The following is a 16,850-nucleotide window of genomic DNA, read 5'->3' on the forward strand; positions in this document are numbered from 1 at the left end:
ACCATGCCACCTGCCAGCCCCTATCCTTTTTTATTTTTTAAAGAGAAATTTTTGTTATAGGGTGAGTGCACTTGCCCACAATATAGACAGAGATAAAGCAACAGAAAGTGAGAAATCACCCCTGAGTGGGGCTAGCCATGCTGAAATCTCTTCCATTCTCCTCTCAGGATTTTTGGGAAGGCATTCAAATGTGCCTGGTATGAGTTTTAAGCTGCCAGGTCAGGGACTTGAACCATAGTCGACTATGTGGGTGTCTAGTGATATAATTATTATGCCATCTGCTGGTCCCTATTCTATTCTTTTTGATGTTTAGATATCTCAGAGTTGGCTTTAGGACAGTTCTTATGTTTTTTCTGACTTGTCTCCATCGTCTGTGAGCTCCTTTCTGTTTTATGGCAACAAAATGCTCCAGGCTTGTTTTGTACTCCCTCTGCCCCAGATTAAGAACCATTAATTTCTTCAAATAGATGGAGTGTGGAATGGCATTAGAAACAGAAATTTAAAACTAAATGTTTTCATTGCTCCCAGGCTGTTGTTACTTGTAGGCTCCTGCAGCAAGAGGTCAGAGCTAGAATTATATTGTTTTTAAAAAAGTGTTTCTTGATTTCTCTAATTTCAGTCAAACAGCACCTTTCCTTACTTGCATCTTCTTTTTCCTCTTGAGGACTCTTGTTTCCCAAACATTAATATATGTGCTCATTTGCTTTGTCATGCAATTTGAAGTTTATAGTATTTTATCTCTGAGTTATGCTGTAAACATGCCTTATGAAAATTTTATTTGCTATTTTGGATGATCCATATTATTATTAGTTTGAGAGATGTTTAGACAGCTTTGGATTTCAGGAGACTTCATTATTTTATGGGGACCTGGAAAACCACAAACTGGATTTGAAAGCTTTTAGACATCGAAACAATGTCCATATCTTCAATTCACATTTAACTATTGGCTAGAGCAACATCCAGTTGCCCACATTGAATTTCAAAGGATGAGAGAAGTGTGAATCTAACAAATGCCTGAAAGGATAACTGAAATAGCACGGATGATGATTACATCAAAATCTTAATGACTAAAAATGCTTATAAAATGTACAACAATCAATCTTCATTAAGGCTTTAACTACTCTCTTAGACTAAGGCTCCAAAGAAACAAAGCCTGAGGCAAACGTTTATGTGAAACTTCTTATTAGGAAATACAATCCTAGGGAAGCTGGTGTGAGTGGAAAGAATAATGAGAAAGGGAAAGTGGAGAGCCAAATGAGGACATATTCTGAGTTGGCCTTGATACTACCTGCTATCGAATGTAATTGATTACTCAATCTTGACAGGCCTCCTTCCCAGAGGCCATATGAAACTACTGTATTTCTGGATGGATTATCTTGGGAAGAAGAATTTATGCATGAGCTCTAGTCTCCCATTGCTCAGAGAATTCCTCTATGAAGTATTAGCTCCTCTGAACTTTGGTTGTGCCTGTGTACAGCCTGAACAAGTGATGGCATAGCAGCAGCAAGGAAGCCACAGGATAGGAGATGAAAGGCGATCCATTGGCATGACATCAGAGTTGTTGAATAAGTCTCTTGGAACCTATACAGAATTGATTGTCACAGTGAAGTTCAGGTGGACCAATTGGCCATGGGCTCCAGAGATGGATGGGCTGCAAATATCTGGAGTGGTATATACTGGGTTGTTGGAAAAGCCATGATACATTTTTGCATAGAAAAAAATAGATGACCTTTCAGACAGCCCTAAAACGGATATGATTACTTTTACCTCTGAATCCTAATATCTGTAAAATAGGAACTGTAGTGATCATCTACAGGTGATATGTATGTGTGTGTATAGATGTTTCAAAATGCTCATGGAAAAATAAAATTAAAGTACCAGTTTATTCTGGTGCAAAAAAATTAAAAATGAAATCCTTGCAATTTTTTCATAATTTACAATTGAACTTTTTGAAGGCCCCCTTGTAGATAGATAATAGAAATCATAATGTATTTTCTAAAATAAGACATTTTCCCCACTGCATTTTTCATTAATGACATCTGAATTACTCAATTAAGTTTTAGACTTTGCAGTGATTTTTTTTTTTTTGAGAGGTTTTTGCTATAGGGCACGTGCACTTGCCAGAAAGAGAGAGACAGAAAGACAGAAAACAAGAAATCACCCCCTGGGGGGATGGCCACGCGGCAATCCCTTCTCCATTCTCCTCTTGGAATCTTGGGCATTTGTGCACACGCGCCTGGCATAGGTTTAAGCCATCAGGTCCAGGACTCGAACCACGGTTGGCTATATGGGAGTCCAGTGACAGCCATTACACTAATTGCTGGTCCCTTGCAGTGATTTTTGACTTCTGCTGCTGCTTACTCTACAGTCACAGAAGCTTAGTCATGTAGAACCTAACTCCACAGTGGCTTGTGAATCTTTTCCCCTAATTTCTTTCCCAGTGCCATTGCTTTAGCTCAGGCTTTGGGTACACTTTGCCTGAAATAGCTGCTTGATGTTTTCTGTACCTCCTACTTCTCCTTTCTCTTGCCAGCATAATCTTCCTAAAGCATTTGATCATACTTTTTGCTCTTCAAAACATCAATTGCTTTTAAGAGTCTATTAAATTAAATTTTACTCTGTTTTTCTAGGACCTAGAACAGTTGCAGATTAATTAAACCTGACTTTTCTCCCTGGTTGTGTTTTATTAGCATCCATGTACCTAATTACAGCCAAATTGAGTTCCCAGGTTTCCTTGGACACATACTGTGCTTTTAAAACTATTCCTTTGCTCATATTTTCCATCAACTTTCAGTGCCCTTCCTGCTACTGCTTTTAATTTTTCTTCTTAAAATATTCTCCTTCCTTCAAAGCTCATCTTTAAAGTGATCTCCTCCAGGAAGCCTGAGGAGTACCATCATGCTTGTTGCTTGTATCATGGTCAGAGACAAATCTCTTGCCTGGGTTTTCATCACTTGTCTTGTGGGCTATTTTCTACCTTCCTTTAAAGAGGATGGGGTCATGTAGCTTCTCTGTTTTCAGAGCTGCAGGGATACCCCAAGTTGTTGTATAGTTTAGGAGTGTGGCTCAGGGCAGGGACAAATTGAGGTTGGCAGACTCAGATGTGGGAAATCAGTGGGAATTAAGCTGCAAATATTCATGTTTTGTACTCCTAGATCTAGCTTCTTGACCCTGCAAATGTATAAAAAGTCCTTCTCAGCTGCCATCAGCTACAATGCATGACGGAGACAGATCTGACCAATTCCGCAAAAATGGTAAACTACATGATTGGCCAATTTGGACAATCTGGCAAATCTTGGAGGGAGGCAGAAGGAATGTAATGTTTTCTTTTTCCCCTGCAGGCTTTGGAAGGTGAAGGGCACATTAGATTTCATATGTCCAAAGTGTGTAGTTTTAAACAAACTCTAAATTCAATACAGTTACAAAATATAGGAAACAATAGCTCAGAGCAGTAATTTGATGTAATCATCCATTAGAGTAATATGAACTATGGTTTAATTGACACCATTCCATACATTCAGCCATCATTTACTGTATTTGGGTGGAGTTATTTTTACTAATAACAGAATTGGGGAGAAATGACTGTGATTACTTGTAAGCTAACATTTTGTACTAGTGAGAACATATTTTGGTAGGAAAAAGATGAAGGCTAAAAATAGTAACCTGAAAAAGTCATTTTTATTAGGCTTATTCTGACTGAGAAAGGTCCTAAAACTCTTGTCTTACATGTTTAATCTTAGATCTTTTCTTTTTTGGTCATCTTAAGCAAAGGAAAAAAGATTGCTATTTGATATTACTATTGAATCTTAAACAGTTTCAAAGTAAATAGAATTGTAGTTATCAAAAAGAGGCCTGCTCATAAGGAGGAAGCTGGCTAATTTTGGCCCATTTCCCTGGAATCACAATTTCCTATCTGATGGGAATTCGAGGAGTTTGGTTGTTTATAAACTAGAAAAGACAGTGGGAAGAAGAGAGGAAACAGCATTGAGTGACTGACCTTTTGACTCAGCTGACAATTACTGAGTCCAAGATTTTAAAATTAGGATTTGTAGGTTATTGGAAGTGCCTTGGAAAAACAAATGAAATATGATTCTGAGTTCAGTGAAGAACATAGAACTCTCTTCTGATAGTCACTTGAATCTGATCTTTTCGTTATTTCTCTATAGACTAAATGCAACAGCTGGTCTCTTTGTCACCAAATTGAACCTGGCTTTACAACCTGCTGTCTGTTGCTAGTGGTGTTATCCGGGTGCCAGAGATGGTCTATTTTTCTCACCAATACAGAATTTGGCAATGAAAAATAACATTAAAAAAAAGAATATATGAATTTTCAAAACAAACATTTTTGGTCACCCCTCTGCTGTGGCTTATAGGAAAATGTCAAACCCCCTGAACTTGGCCCTCCCCATCAGTTAGTAACTTTTTAAAGTGCTTCCAGTATACTTAGTCACTAAATTATACTGACTTGTTGACATGGCTTTCTCATACATGAATAGAGGCCTCTAAAATGGTGGGCATTAGGTCTTATTTATCTCTGAACTTTCAACCCATAATATATTTTGTTTACATGGTGGGTGTTTATTTTTTTCTATTTGAGAATACAACTTAGTAAACAAAATCACGTTCACGCTATTCATTCTATTCATTGAATTCAATTAAAGGAGTATCTGCTGAACTGGCCCTTGTAACTCAGTAGCTAAGCACTATGCGTAGGGAAGAGGATCTCACATGAGTCCAGGTTTGAGTCCTGGCCCTGGCTTGAAAAACATATTGGGCACAGGTGCAAGCATTCTCAGTCTCCTGGCAGCTGGAGAAATGGAGGAAAAAAGGATGGTGGTGTGGCCGTATCCCACTGGATGGTACTCTTCTTTCTCTTTCATCTCTCTGACACTTGAGCTTGCACATGTGCATGTGCCCTCTGGCAAGAAGAAAAGGCACTATTTATTGAATGTTATGTAACGAAAACTCTTTAAGATTCATGATTTTGCAGAATTAATATTTTATTTTACCAGTTGTCTTTAGAGATTAAGGTTGATATCTGTTTGCTTGTTTTCTTTCTTTTTCTTTTGAACAATTTGTCTTACAAAGCAGTTCTTCATTTCTTTTGATCTTGTTAAATGAGGCTTTTTAAACCTTTTACCTCCCCCCTTTTTTTTTTCTGGAGTACAAAGCATTTGAAAATGCTGATTCTCTTTAAGTTTGTATGTTTAGCTTGATTACCTCACCATCACATCTGGCTAGTCATAAAATGGGATAGCCATGGTAATAGATTTCTAATTTTCTTAATAATACATTTTTTTTCAGGTAATATGGAAAGATGTGTACCAAGTAACATCAAAGCAACTGTAAGAGTTAGTGATGTGATGACAGTATGTATAATTTATTATTTCTAAATGTGCCATACACTGCTGAATCGTAGGTTTATTTTATTTAATCTTCACTAAAACTGTGTAAATAAGAAAGGATTAATAAACATAAGTACTTTTCTAATGTCACACAGTTAGCAAGCAGCATCAAATGAGGTATGGAATCGAACTCTGTTTCTTGAGCTTTAGACATTACTACTACTTAAGTGGTTATACTTGAATAATGTACAAACTCCTTGCAAAAATACATCCTAACGATTCTCTGTCCCCTGCAGATCTCTCACAAAACCCCAGTTTGAGAAATACTGATTTAAGGAAAGTAAGTTTATGGAAAAGTCTTTCAATAGGAATTATTGCTGCAAAGAGGAGCTTTAGATTTATAGTAGGGTCAAATGAATTATCAAACATAAAAACATAAACTTTAAACATCTTGGATCACCATGAATTTGTCTGCAGACTTGAATCCTTTGGCAGTGGCAGGAGCAAAGGATTATCTGGGGTTAACGAAAGAAGGCTTTTGCACTCCCGTGATTTAGTGTACTTTGTGCAACTCCATAGTGGACACTGCTGGGTACTCCAGATCCTGCCTTCAGAACCAAGACCCTCATCCTCCCATGAGCCACTAATGGTTCACAGCTGCTAATGGTTCACAGCTGATTTCTTCCCCGGGAAATTCTTTTGTCCATAGATGTTTATATCATATTCTTAGAGGCAGCATATTTTCTATGACTAGTTGATGAGACTGGGGATGTGGAATGGGAGGGGCTATAAAAGCCCAGATCCTTCCTTCAGTTTAGCTCAGTTCTTTTTCATTTTATTATTTTATTATCATAATCTTGTTTATATTACATTGAATCACATACAACTTTACAGTGTATTCAATTTAGCTCAGTTCTGAGAGTCATTCCACTTCACAGAATACTGTGGGGTAGGCTGAGTTCTCTGCTGTAACTGCATTGCCGTTCAACCTCTCCCTCTGCCATACTTCCTTACAAGTGTTGTTGATGAGAACATTTCACAATTAATCACCTGCATGCAAATATCTGGCTTAGCAACCAATTCATGGCAACCTCTGAAGACACCTCAAGGAAATAGTCTAAATAAGAACAGAATGTTTTCTGTATGTGCAGCTTTATGACAAGACCCGTCCCAGGCTTACCTTTCTATTTTTTTTTTAAGAGATTTTTTGCTATAGGATGTGTGTGCACACCAGAGACACAGAAAGCAAGAAATCATCCCCCATGGGGGATGGTCACGCTGCACTTGGCCTCCCTTCCCCTCTTGGGATATTGGGCATGTATGTACACATGCCTGGTGTGTTTTAAGCTGCTGGTTCTGGGACTTGAACTGCAGTTGACTATGTGGCAGTCCAGTGACATAACCATTACGCCATCCGCTGGTCCCTTGAGCCTACCTTTCAATCAGACTATTGCCCCTCGAGCACTTCCTCAGATATTCTGGAAAAGAAACTCTTGACTCTATTACACACTGCAAGTAAAAGTAGGTATTAAATATCTGCAACAACCTTTTCATTCTTGGAAACTATTTTATAGAATTTTCTGATTCTTCCCTCAAGGAGAGAGCCCTATGCAACACAAAGTAAATTCAGTCAATTGAGACAAAACAAAAACAATAACAACAAAAGAAAACAAAACAAAACCAAACAAACATACGAAGGCTTAGGAACAAGCCGTGGCTGCAGCTTGAGCTATCTTGGTTGGTTTTCTAAATTGACCACATAAATAGAATAATTGACATTAAAACTCTTATATCATGTAGATGATCCAGAATTCTAATGCAGTATTTAGGCTAAGAGTTTTACTGACATAAGAGGATGATAGGATAATACTAAATATTGGGAGGTCCTCTGTGGATTTATGAGGGGCTAATGGCCAATTTTTTGTATTGTAGTAATCTTAAGCAAAAACAATTCATATTGAGTTCAGGTAATTGGAGGTATGCTGAGGAGGAAGAATGCAAGAAATGCATAGAGAGTGTTTGAAGTGGTACACATTTATAATTTGTACTTACTTTCAGAACATGACTTTGTAAACATAAGAGATGAATGCAAAATCATCACATAGCTAATTTAAACAGTTCCCAAATCCACCTGAGGCTCAAACTATCTTGTTTAAATCATTTTTAATGATTAAGAAAAAACACAACAAAACCCAAACAACTGCCAAATCTATTCCTTTGACTTATGTAGATAAGTAAAAAGGAAAAAAGTGTTTGAGATGACATTGAGGATTAATCGATACACTTCTAGTTCAGAAAATAGAAGTGTAAGGGTATTTCAAGTTTTAAGGGTAATATTCCAATGTATATGAGCAAAAGAAGAAATAAATGTACCGTTACCCCAATACCAGAATCACTTTATGTCTTCTGTGTCCTTTGCATGGTCATCATACTGGGATAATCAATGGAAGGCAGAAGTAATTGTCCTTTTTCATTTCACTGAGCTATGGCAAAAATAAAATGACACTAACAGTTAAGGAGCAGGTTAGGAATAAGATAAAATATACAAGGTGCAGTACATTGTTAATTATTAGCCTTATTATTGAATGGAAAAGAGGAAAACTTTCTTAGCTAAGATATGGCAGCCAAGGGAAAAATGCAGATGTAGATTTAGAAGATAATTTCTTTGCATAGTTTTGCTGACTATGTTTATAGAAGTAAATGTCAAGGTAAGCTTGGCAAGGAATAAAAGAGATGAGTCACATTTCTCTAGTCTCATTCCCGAGATGCTATCTTTTACCTTTCTGAGTAGGCACAAGTCTGACTCTGGGTTTCTGCTCCTTTATGGGAAACAGTATGCAAACACTCAAATAACCGCAGGAAAGTCATTTTTCATATATGCTTTGTTTTCATTTCTGTGATTTGGAAAGACTGTGTTTCCAAATGCAGAAATTCATTTAGTTACTCTGCAACTCGAGTCCTTGCTTGCACTCTGGACTTTATAAAGCAATTAATTCTAAATATGCTCTGGGAAGAGAGAGTGTAGGTCTAGAATTAAAAACTTTCCTCTGTGTCTGGCTTTCACATCAAACAAAACCAAGTGAGTTTAGAGAGTAGAAAGGTGTGAATAAGACTTGTCAGTACCTTGGGTTTTTTGTGTTTTAAGTATATTTTTCAATGTTTCTGAGACAGCATCTGTGTAATCAACTTAATGTCATAACCTGCCAAGTCAGAAAGTGTTAACAGAAAGAAATTCTCCCAGTCCCATTTAGAATTCATTGACTTTTAAGGTTAGAAATGTTGACTCATAAGGGGTCTTTAAAATGTTTGTGGAAAATAGGTATTACACTATGAATGGATTTCAAAATTTTTTCACATCAAATAAATGCTTTCTCTAATTCCATTTTTCCCACAAACTTTTTGAAATCCCCATGTACTAGAAAAAAAACACAGTTGTGCAGTTTACTTGTTGCTTTGTAATGGGAATGGTGTGACTCTTCTTCCAGCTGAACATCTTAAATCACTGTCACCTTTTTATTTTTTGCTTTTTTCCAGACATCCCTAAAATAGTTAACATTTGCATTTTATATATTAATAGAGATGTCTGTTCATTTTTTATTTCTTTGTGGTCTGAATTCAGTCCCATAACTTCCCTGAAGTTTTCTTCATAATCACCAATGATCTTGTGGAAAACATACCTAAAGATTTTTAGAAACTCATTAAGTTAACTCACCTCTCCAGAGCATTTGCCTTATTGAATGCCTTCACTGCCTAGAAACTCCATGACAGATTATGAAACTGATTCTCAAAACCAGCAAATACTTTTGATTTTTAACTTAAAACCATGAAATTTTTTTATTCCATTCCTTTCCTTCTATAAATCTCATCTGTTCTTCTTTGTAATATTTTATCTCCCATTTTCCTTCTCAATCCTACACTTACCACCCTGTCCAAGTCCTATGTCATACTTGTTCTTAACTGGTTTCTTTGTATTCAGTCTTTTCCTTATTCCAGTCATCATAAAGTTATTGCCAGATTTTTTTCTCTAAAACACTTTTTATTAAACAAGTCACTCTATCATGTTCTGTGCTTGGAAGTAGCTGGATTTAAGCCAGTTGGGAATGCATCTGTTTTGATGATATATTTCCCTTAAGATTAGACAGACAAATGCTTCCAGTAGAGATGCAGAGAAAACATATCAGCATTTGTCTTGGATATAGTTGCTGAGGTAGTCCAGTCTAGCCTGAAGTTTTGAGTTGGATTGCATGGATTAGAGGTCAGACTGTGCATTCAGTGGTAGCTTAAAGAGTTGGAAGTTGGGGTGCCAACTGGTGGTATGGTGGTTGGGCCATCCAGATCACACATGGCCAACTGAGTGGTTTGAGTCCCAGACCTGGCAGCTTGAAAAACACATCAGCCATGTTTGTGTGTGTCCAAGATCCTGAGAGGAGATTGGAAGAGAAGGGATTGCACCATGGTCATCCCTCCTAGGAGTATTCTTTCTCACTTTACCTGTCTGTCTCTGGTGAATGCACATCATGCCCTATAGCAAAAACTAAAACTTAAAAAAAAAAAAAAAGAAAAAAAAAATAAAAGAGTTTCTGGAAATTGGAATAAAATTAATGTAGTAAGGTATGAAAAAATATTAGAGCTTATACACCCAAAAGAGCAGACCAGTGTGAGGACAGATGAGAGTATATATTATGTAGGCAATCAAAGGAACGGACTAGTCAGTGTAGTAGGGTAAAGAAAATTTGGCTGATATTCTACTAGAGAAAATGTGGGGAGAAGGGAGTGACCAGGCAGATAAGCATAGAGCTGGAAAAACTGTTCTGTTGTGATTTTTGCCTTAGGAGTAAAGATGTATTGAGTGGGGTCAGGAAGACTAAAGAGAGAGGCTAAGGATTTCCTAGGTTGATTTACTAGAGGATGCACAGATCGAGAAAAAACATTGTTTTTGGAGCCACTGAATTTTAGCATTATTCATTACATGGCATTATTGCAGCAATGACTGATGGAGTCAGGTTTCTTATTCTTTCTTTACATCCTCAACGCTACCATTCCATTCCTTTCAGTTGAATACCTATATTATAGCCCAACCAGAGAAGTATTTTAACATTAGCTTTCCAGTAAACTCATTTTATATACCATACCACATTCATCTTCCTGTTGTAAAACATTTGATAATTTCTAATTATTTTCCAAATAATGTCCAGATAAGCATTCTATTTAGTAAAATTTTTATCTATCCTTTGATGTACATCTCACATCCCACCTTCCTAAGGGACCTGCTATCATTCTCTCAGCTGATGAACCCTCATTTTTCTATGGGCTTCTATAATATCTGCATATTTTATGGCACTTGTCAGATTCAGCCATAAATTGTGTCTTGGGAATTCACAGCTGTTCTTCAGCAAAATCCTATGTATCTTTGAATCTTAGTCAAATATTCAGTTGAACTTTCTCCAGCTAAAGCATGCCTCACCTTCAAGTCCTTACATTCCTATTACATAGGTATATGGGTATTTTTCATCCTCTTTATTGCTTCTTCCAAGTCATTCTCCTCCTTTTTGCTCTGGCTTTGAATTTTATCAAATTTTATAATCACCAGATTATATTTCTTATTACCTCTCCTTGTTGTCATTTATTAAAAACCTGTAGTTAATTTCCTCTATTTTGGAAGACTTTCATTCCTGGATAACAGTCATACTCTTTAAAAGTATATTAATAAAAAATCTTGGTAATTTCTATATTTTCAGTTAAAATGTCTGATGGTTAAGTCCTGTGTCAACTGAGCCTTGGGTTGTCCACACAGTGCATCACATTCATCAGATACCATTCTGGGAGTTTCTTCTTTTTTTTCTTTCTTTTTTTAAAATAGATGTTTGCTATAGGGTGTGTGTGCTCTCCAGAGAGACAGAAAGAGACAGAAAGCGAGAAATTACCCCCTCGGAGGGATGGCCACTCTGCAATCCCTTATCTTCCATTTTCCTCTTGGGATTTTGGGCATGCATGCACGTGTACCTGACATGAGTTTTAAGCCACAGAGTCTGGGGCTTGAACTGTGGTTGACTATGTGGGGGTCCAGCAATTTAACCATTATGCCATCTGCTTGTTGCTACCATTCTGGGTGTTTCTGTGAGGGTGTTTTTGGATGACATTGACAGTGGACTGAATAAAACAGAGTACCTTATATAATTGGGTGGATCTGTACAATCAGTTGAAGTTGAAGGACTGAGCAGAGTAAAAAAGGTTAATTCTCTACTATGTAAGAGAGAATTCTCTTGCTTGATGGCTTTTGAACTGGACCAATGGCCTTTTTGACCTTTGAACTTGATCTGGGACATGGCTCTATGGATTTTGGACTTGCCAATCTCCATAACACATGAGTCAATTCCTTATAGAAATTTCTTCATATCTATGTATTCACATCTACGCAATCTAAATTTATATCCATATCTATAATCTGTTCCTCTGAAGAATACTAACATAATATCCTTCTGATCATTTTTCAGTATTTTTTTACTTCCTTTTTTTTATTTGGAAATACTGTCTCTATTCCTTACCTCTAATTCTTTTTCCTTTATTTTCTCTTGGTCTCACTTTAATCATATTTTCACACCCACCATTCTTTTTTTTTTCATTTTAAAGAGTTTTATTATAGGATGTTAATGTTCCTGACCCTTCAGAGCACCTTATACTTCTAATCAGATGTTTGGTAATGGGTTTTAAAGTGTTACTTGAGTATTTTACTCACACCAGCTTTCAGGCAAAAGTACTATATTCAATGACAATTTAAGAGATATTAATTTGATTAAACAATTTATCCTTAATAACTTGAGACATCAATCCATGGATAGCTCCTATGGTAGTTTTACAGCTGTCTCTTGTAGCTTTGGCAAGTTTGTCTTTTGATTTTCGGTCATGTGTCTCTAAACCCAACATGAAACTCCCCCATCCCAGCTGAGCTTCTGACTGCTCTAACTTTTCAGACAAATCAAAGATCTGACCAGTGGTGTAGTCTGCATTAGTAAGCAAACTAGAGGAACTCAGCGTATTCACCCAGTATTTATTCCACAAAAGTTCAAGCAATTTGCGATCCAATGAGGATTTGAAATATGAAACTTCTAAGGCATAATATTGTTTGCAGTGTACACCAAAGTCTTCTATTTTATTAAGTAGGATAGTCTGGTACTCAGAAGGGTCCTTCATTGGGAGGTTTGTAGCCCTTTGGGTATGTCCTAAAGGCTCCAAGATTCACTTTCCCTGCAGAGATTGTTCTTGTTGGATCAATGACCACTGCTACAAATGGTTCTTGGAACTGCTGATTGAGCATCTGAGTACTAACATCAATTCCAGAAAGCCAGTAGCCATAGCCAGGGTGGCTGTGGTACCAGTCAATTGCATTTTCAAGGCAGCCAACCTGTTTGACATTTTCTATGTATGCAGCCATGTATTCATAGGCAGCAGCCTGAGCATTTACTCGGGTTTCAGTGCCCTCTACAGGCAAAGCAAAACTGTCCATAATGATCATGGTTTCATCGTCCACCTTTCCTAGCATCAGTCCCATCACATCTAAGTTGCCTCCTGATCTGGCATGCATCACCATTTTTAGTAGAGCCAATGCTGAGATTTTGCAGTACTTAAAGTAATGGTGATCCTTAGTCCAGGGCTTCACCGCTAAGATTTCTTGCTGCTGTTTCTTGTCATACTTGTAGATTTCATCGATACTCTGGGCTTCCTGCATGTTGTTGGCCAATTCCCTTTGCGGGGTCATACGGCTCCTGGACTCCACCATCGTTGAAGATTTAGAGAAGTTGTCGCTTCCACAACTGGTACGCAACTTTATCTTGCTAGATCTCTGGGTGGGGACTTCGGACCCTTCCCACCCCAGGTGCAAACTCTTGCTAGACTCTCCAGGCAGCCATGACACCTAGAATCGGAGGTGAAGTTGGTATAGACCATTCAAGGATGGCGGGGGTACCTCAGAGACTCAAGGATACAGACAGCAGTTATAGTAATAGTTAGGGAGACAGAAATCTTCTTGTGGCCAACATTAGTACATCTTGTTTCAGAAAATCACGTGTGAATTAGGACAGACACAACAATCGGACACGGAATGGTCTTCACACCCACCATTCTAACAGAACTACTCTTCTCAAGTTCTCTAGTAATCTGCATGAGGCTGCTAAATTCAGTACCTCAGTCTCATTCCTCATTTTGCCTAGTAAAACTGTATTGCGAGGTCACCCACCTTCACCAGTATTATTCTGGTCCCAGCCAGAGCATCACCTTCCACTTGGATTAATATAACAGCTAGATCTCCCTGCCATCACTCTTGTCCTCATCCAATTTGTTTAACATATATAGAATCATATGCCTTTTTGATCTCATGAAATATACTTCATGATATATTTTTGACCTCTTATAATAATCTGTTCCTAGTTCTCTCTTCTCTTTACATCCTAGCTTCTTTACTGGTTTACAAGCATTCCAAGAATGCCTCATACTTTCGGACTTGCTCTTCTCTTTACCTGCAACATATTTTCTCTAGCAACAAACAAGGTTATAGGCCTTTGTTCAAATGTTCCCTACAAGGAAGGGCTTTCCTGACCATCCTATTTAAAATTGCTACCTTTACCCTACTCCAATCTTTCCAGCCCTCTCAGTCTTTGTAAATTTTCTTTTATTTTTTTAAAATATTATTTATTTAATTCCATTTGTCATTATTATCTTTAAAATTTGACCAGAGAGAGAGACACGGAGAGAAAGGGAAAGTGAGAAAGCAAGCCACCAGGTCCAGGATTTGAACCATGGTCAGCCATATGGGAATCTTGCACTTTAACCACCGAGCTACCTACTGGCCCTCCTTTTTCTTTTAAATGGCATTTGTCAGCATCTGACATACTAAATATGTTATTTATTTATGTTTATTTCTTACTTTTCTGTTTCTCCATTTCACTAGAATATAAGCTCTTCAAGGGTAGGGGTTTCCATCTATTTTGTTGGCTTTTGTCCTCCCAGTAACTAAAATGTTGTCAACCACATGGTAGTATTAAGTAAGTATTTGTTGGCAGGATTAATGCTCTCATTCACAGGAAAAAAAGTTCATATTTTTGATCAGTTTCAAAAATGATATTTTACTAATGCATAAGGCTCTTTGCTTTTATGAAAACAGGACAGAGTTAAGATACAATCTACAGGAAATATTTAATCCCTAAATTTGATTCTATTGTTAGTTGTAGCTATGCAAAAGCTCTGTATTTATAATGAAATGCCAGCGATTACTCTAATTTCATGATATAAAGCAGTTTTTAGTTAGCAAAGAAAAAAAAATCATGTAACTGAATTGGTATTTTAGTGAAAATTCAAGTACTATTTGGTTGTATATGCTTCTCGCAAAATCCATTGTGAACATTTATTTTTTCTTTATACGATGAATGACATTGGTATTAGAGGTTCAAAAGGACCACTTTAATCTACCTAGACAGTACTTTGAAGAACTTGTTGAGAAATGGAATTGACCAAAATCTCTTGCCAAACTAGATATTTGACCCAAAATAAATCAGGACACCAATTTGGATGTTTGAACATTATTCTGCTCACTGCTCAAACCTTAACTTTCAGAACAATAATTAATGCTGACCAAATTCTGAGAATTTATTTTTAATCCTGATTTTACAGATGAGGAAGCAAATGGAGAAGAAGTTAAGTGGCTTATTTAAAGACACATCACAAATTAACAGCAAACTGGGACTCTGTGAGGCATTCTTGTCTCAAGGTTCTGAGTTTATTTATTTCTTTTTATTATTCATTTATTTATTTACTTATTTTTTGGAGAGGTTTTTGCTGTAGGGCACGTGTGCTTGCCAGAAAGCGAGAAATCACTCCCCCAGGAGGGATGGCTACGGCACAATCTCTTCTCCTCCATTCTCTTCTTGGGATCTTGGGCACACATGCACATGCGCCCATTGTGAGTTTAAGACACTGGGCCTGAGACTTGAACCACAGTCAACTACATGGGGGTCCAGCGACATAGCCATTATGCCAACTGCTTGTCCCAAGTTTACTATGATCGATTGCTAGAGTAATCACTGGATTCCAGGCCCAAGGAACATAATTTGATCTTCTGGGATTGCTACTGTGATGACTGGAAACTTTGCCATTGGAATGAGACCTTGTTCATGTTGATACAAAATAGATCTCCAATCTGTGTTTCTGTTCTTTCAGAAGAAGTACCATTATGGTGTCTTCTATATTTTTAGGTAGGGGAGCTGCCATAATAGGCTCAATAGGGCCAGCTAGTGGCATGGTGGTTGAGGCAGCTGAATCCCATTTGCCAACTGCACGGTTCAAATCCTGCACTGATTAGTTTGAAAACCACATCAGGTGTGTGTGCATACATGCCCAGAAACCCAAGTGGAGAATGGATTGTGGGGCAGAAGGGATTGTGCTATGGTCATCTTTCCAGGGGGTGCTTTCTCCCTTTCTCTCTCCCTTTGTCTCTGAGGACTACATGTATCCGATAGTGAAAAACTAAAAACAAAACAAAATAAAAACTGGAAAAAAAAAGTGTTCCAAATGTTCTGATATTAGCATAAAGGAGAATTATGGCTTATAGATAAGTTTACAGTTAGAATTTCCTTCTCAGAGAGTATAAAATTAAATATTCACTTTTCTATTGATTACACACTTATACAGAGGTAGAGTAGCTTGTTGAGTATCAAAATGTACATGTATTTCACAGTGTGTGAGGGATTGTTACTGAATCTTGACTTTGGGCAGAAGCTTCTCTCTTTGCATTAGAAAGGGTTTAAAGGTATGATTATACTTGATAAAAATTAACAATTGGTTGATAAGATTATCTTCATATTCTTTTTCTATTCTTAATTTCCTCATCTGTAGAATACTAATCATAATAGAACTTCTCTAATAAAAGTTGTCATAAGCATTAAATGAAACAATCTAAGTTAAGTGTTAAGCACAGTGCTTTGCACATGGCACTCACAACATAATTATTATTTTTTGCTCTTCTTCCTTTTTATTATAGTATTAAGTGATAATGATTATTAAATGAAAATAAGAACATGTGTTCTTGGGGCTAGCAGGTGGTGTGGTGGTTAAGGTGCTGGGTTCTCACCTGGCCAACCATGGTCCAAGTCTTGGGCCCAGTGGCTTGAAAGTCATTCTGGACATGTGCGTATGCATGTCCAAAATCCTGGGAGGACAATGGAGAAAAGGGGATTGCAGAGTGGCTATCCTCACTGGCTTATTTCTCTCTCTTTTCTGTCTGTCTCTCTCTGGCACATAGCCTATGGCAATAACCTAAAAGAACAAAAGAGAAAACAAACAAACAAAAAAACCCAGAACCCAAGGTGTGTGTTCTCTAGATGAATAGGAATGGGGATAGTGAGGCCTTTTTTTCATCTGTATTTCAAAGAGTAGCTGAGAGCTTTTGTGACCAGAAGCAAAATAAGATCAACTACTTTAGTAGTCAAATGAGTCCAGTGCTTAAATACAGTAGCT

General features: G+C 37.3%; 2 pseudogenes; one reads left to right on the forward strand and one right to left on the reverse strand.

The window, feature by feature from the left end:
* Window positions 1–12,094: 12,094 nt before the first annotated feature.
* LOC102491659 (COP9 signalosome complex subunit 5 pseudogene) lies at window positions 12,095–13,122 on the reverse strand (annotated as a pseudogene).
* Window positions 13,123–13,443: 321 nt separating this feature from the next.
* LOC102492073 (heat shock protein HSP 90-beta pseudogene) overlaps window positions 13,444–16,850 on the forward strand; it is a 29,345-nt pseudogene continuing 25,938 nt past the window's right edge.

This window comes from Tupaia chinensis, unplaced genomic scaffold (genome assembly GCF_000334495.1).
Source record: "Tupaia chinensis unplaced genomic scaffold, TupChi_1.0 Scaffold000085_1, whole genome shotgun sequence".
Taxonomy (NCBI): domain Eukaryota; kingdom Metazoa; phylum Chordata; class Mammalia; order Scandentia; family Tupaiidae; genus Tupaia; species Tupaia belangeri.